Raw genomic sequence first — 4,726 nt, 5'->3', positions numbered from 1 at the left:
CGCTCCCAGTTCATGACAAGTAAGAGCACATCATCTGACTAGAAGTTTTTTTTTTTTTTTTTTTAATATTTATTTGGCTGACTATGTCTTAGCTGTGGCATGCAGGATCTTCAGTCTTTGCTGAATCATTTGTTGCAACATGTGGGATCTAGTTCCCTGACCAGGGATGGAACCCAGGCCCCCTGCACTGGGAGTGTGGAGTCTCAGCCACTGGACCACCAGGGAAGTCCCTGTTCTCACCTTCTTACTCACTAGGGCAAGAATTACATCTTTCCCTGGTCATCTAAAAATTACATGCTACATTACACTTTCAACTGTCAACAATGGTGGGAATGGGACTAAAAAGGATGGTAGAAAGAGGGGGGCATTCGCTTTTTACCATCAACATTTCTATATTACATGACTTTTACAATAAAAATGGGAATACAAATGTAAGCTGAAAATTGAATATAGAAACGCCATCAAATTATTTACAAATATAAGCAAGAAAGCTAGGATTACCTTGTTTTATGCCACTTAGAAATGGATTTTGAGCTCTCAAAAGCCCACTCCCACCCATCTGCTTCTTGGGACTCATCTGCAATAGAAGACTGGAGGGATTAAGAGTCCACACCAAATAAAGGCTACAGTATGTGCAGGAGATGCAAGGTACGCGAGTTCAATCCCTGGGTCAGGAACATCCCCTGGAGAAGGAAATGGCAACCACTCCTGTATTCATGCCTGGAGAATCCCATGGACAGAGGAGCCTGGTGGGCTATAGTCCATGGGGTCGCAGAGTCAGACACGACTGAGTACACATACGTATTTTTTAAATCTTAAATTGTGACTAATATTTTGTCAGTAAGATAAAAGCCTGACAATGATCAATAGTGAGAGAGCAGACTAGACTCTGCTTTTCCCTCATGTAATATTTGAATGAGAAAGACCCAGAGAGAAGAAAGCTAACCCTGACTTTGGACAAGACATTTAACCAACTGACAGCTCTGTAGTTTTGTGGAGCTGAAACGATGTCCTTTTTATACACACATACACATGAAGTCCTCACCTGGGAAGCTGAACCCCAAAGAGTTAAACATGCAAGGACTGGTGCCCATCATTCAGAGCAGGATTCATATAATTCCAGCCAACAAACTCCTCTCTAGGTGGAAAGGAGGTGTCCAATGAACTATTAAATGTGCACTTAGCAGGATGTTAGCCATTCAGCCAGCATTAACTCATAACCGCATTCAAATGTGGAATCTGGACTTTTTCCTTCCAATAATCCATTTGCTTCTTGTTTTATTATTAAACTGCCTTTGAGTTTCTTTATAGTCTACACCCCACTTCTGCTGTTTGAGATGAATACCCCTGAGAACACTGTTTTGTTTTGCTTTGTTTTTGCATCCTACTTATTTTAACATGGATGTGGAGAATCTAAAATGGACACAGCAAAAGCAGAAAATTTAAAAACATGCACTGAAAAACAGGATCAGTGTTTACTTGCTAACACGTACCAGTGACGGGGGTTCCCAAAAACCTAGATAGGGGTTGCCAACAACTAGACGGCCCTGTACAAAGCTTTCACATTTATTATTTTGTTCCATCTTCTGCCACAGTGATCGGACCCGAGACCTAACGACATGCAGAGATTTTAATCTTCTGACGTGTGCTCTTTATTCAGCCATGCAATAGGATGTTGCTGGAAGGGAGCTGGATTAGAGCAATCGTAGATAAACAGGCACATATACAAGACGGAGAGCCTCAGGGAAGTCAAGGGGAGGGAAGCATGTATGAGTCTCCCCCGCCCCCCCAGGAAACTGGGCAGTCCTCTCTGCCTGGCTGGTTCGGTCATCTTCTCACTCACTTCCTCTGCCTTCTGCTTTCCCCAAGCTCACGACCACACCACGACTGTAGTCTCAGGCATGGCATATGAGGGTACATATGCCGTGTATGGCGTATGGCATGTATGGCATTCAAAGGGTACAACCCTGAATCTCAGCTGGAGCTCCAAAATTCCTGGGCCACATCTGACTGACCAAGCTTGGGCGAGAGGGACACCTCTGGTCAACTGACTCTAAAAAAGGGATACACAACTCAGCATTTTTAATGGCAAAAATGTCATCCATTACCGAAATGTCCAACAAGAGAGCACTTACTAGAAAGTTACACCACACCCACAATAAATACAATGCACCCTTTAAGATGCACAATGTTCAATGACCTGGCAAAGTGCTTACGTTAAGTGGAGGAAAAGACTATCAAACAGTGAAGACACAGAAGTGCATACACCAAAATAACAACAAAAAACACAGTCAGTTCTTGGTAGGGAATAATTTCCCCTTTTCCTTGTGTTTCTATGTATTTTCCAAATCTACAAAGAGCATGCTGCTATTACAGTAAGATGATACAGTTTTCAATATACACTCGATTCCTTATTATGATTATTGCTGGGTAATGGAATTACAGAGGATCTTTATTTTCTTATGAGTTTTTTTTTTTTTCTTTCATTCATTTGAACTGTCCACTCGTGGTAAAAAAAAAAAAAAAAAGACAACGCTTTGTGTTCAGCACATCATTTTGGTCCTCTTCCTGGACACACCTGATGACTACATTCCCCACCTCCCTTACCACTGGCCTGAGGTCATAGGGCTGGGTTCTGGCCAATGGAAATGGGGAAAAGTGATGCGTACCCTAGCAGGCCCACCCATAAACCCCTGCAGGATCTACCACTCCCCAACTCTTCTTCCAGGGCAAGTCTGAGGATTCAAAGCTGGCACTGTCACAAGATGGGCAAGTCTGGGTCCCTGGGAACCTTTTTGCCACATTGAAGTAATGATGAAAACAGACCAAAGTCCTGCTGTCCGAAACCACTGAGATGCTGGAATTGTTACAGCAGTTCATCTATCCTATTATCCTAAAAACTAAGATGCTCCATCCAGAACACAAACCTTCACTATCAGTCCATGATCTGTTAGAAAGAAGTCCTCAGGATGGCAGAAACGGCCACCATAACCTGGTCTCATGCACTTCACATCCCAAAAATCTCACTGACCCTTCTATGCTAAGTCACTTCAGTCGTGTCCGACTCTGTGTTGACCCCAAAGACGGCAGCCCACCAGGCTCCCCCATCCCTGGGATTCTCCAGTCCATGGGATTCTCCAAGCAAGAACACTGGAGTGGGTTGCCATTTCCTTCTCCAATGCATGAAAGTGAGAAGTGAAAGTGAAGTCGCTCAGTCATGTCCGACTCTTAGCGACCCCATGGACTGCAGCCCACCAGGCTCCTCCATCCATGGGATTTTCCAGGCAAAAGTACTGGAGTGGGGTGCCAAGGCTTCTAAAACGTCTGGACCCAATCTTCCCCTATTCCAGCACCAATCACAACTGTGTTACAATTAGTTGGTTATTAATCAGTTCCTTTCATGAGACTGACAGTCTCTACTAAGGCGCAGTTGTCTTTGTTTTTCACAGGTATAACTTTAACACTTAATGCCATGTGCTGGGCATATAAAGGATGCGACGTATCTGCTCAATGAATTAATAATGTGTTCCTAAGTGTTCATAGCCCCTAAAAACCATGAAATTTTAGTGTCTTGGAGGCAGGGAAAAGCAATTCTCATTTCATCAGAATATATTCTCTTCTAAAACAAATTTCAATCCCCAAGTATCTGTCTACCAGCCTAAAGCTTTTACAGTATTACTGAAAGGAAACCAAGAGCCAGGACTCAAAATAATATCCTTGTTAGCCTAGTACTGGTTCCTAGACTAAATCCTTTATGGGTTTGTAAAGCTTTAAAAAGTCTGACTTCTTAAATTCAGAATTGGAATTTGTCTCAAGAATTTACAGTGAAATTACTCTTAGATATTTTAAATAGAGGTGGATTCTAAATTATTTCAGACAGGAAACAAACTTAGAAATATAAGAATCACCACTGTAACTCAAAATGCTCCGTTTGTGAGGAGATACTCCCAGGAAAGCACTTTAGTTTATGCTTCTTGGAAAGTTTAGGTTTAATGACAGCCCTTTCATTAAATACAAAAACATTCCTTCAAAATGTTTAAACAACATCTTGAGTCTTAGATGTTACTTGAACAGTATCCATGAAGAATACAGTTATAAAACCTATGACTTTACCCACTGTATATAGAGAACTGGATTTTTAAGAAATAGTTTCTTCTTTAATATGGATTACCTCAAGATATGAAGAACCAAATTACTCTTTGGTTTTATTATATGGGAAAAACAACACACAGTCCTTTAGTCAAACAACTTTGTGATATTTATATTCCATTGCACAGGTAGAGATTATACAAATTAGTAATACAAGTTATTTCCTTAAATTCCAAACAGTTTCTAAAATATCATTACACCAGATGCCTAGAATATTAAAACATCGAGGTGGAAATCATACTCTAAGTAGTTAAATATGACACTGAAAATATTACACATTTTAATTAGAGGAGAAAATTAAAATGTGTGCTAAAATGCTCTAACAAACTAAGTAGCAGGGCAACAGCTACAAGTAAGTCCCCGTGGTCCATTTTTACGTATGCATATATGTGATTATTAGAGAACCTCTCTTCTTGAAAATGCATAATTAAAACAAAAAAATCTGGATACATGGATTAATGAAATTTAAACATTTCCTAATACCTAAGCTCTATGATGAAGTGTACTATTACCTATGACTTCATATAACTAATTCAAGAGAAAAGACACCACACTTGGAAAAAAAAAAAGATTTTTA

This window comes from Bos taurus, chromosome 12 (assembly GCF_002263795.3).
Source record: "Bos taurus isolate L1 Dominette 01449 registration number 42190680 breed Hereford chromosome 12, ARS-UCD2.0, whole genome shotgun sequence".
In the NCBI taxonomy this organism is placed as follows: Eukaryota; Metazoa; Chordata; class Mammalia; order Artiodactyla; family Bovidae; genus Bos; species Bos taurus.
The sequence above is the reverse complement of the archived record's forward strand: the minus strand, read 5'-3'. Positions refer to the sequence as shown.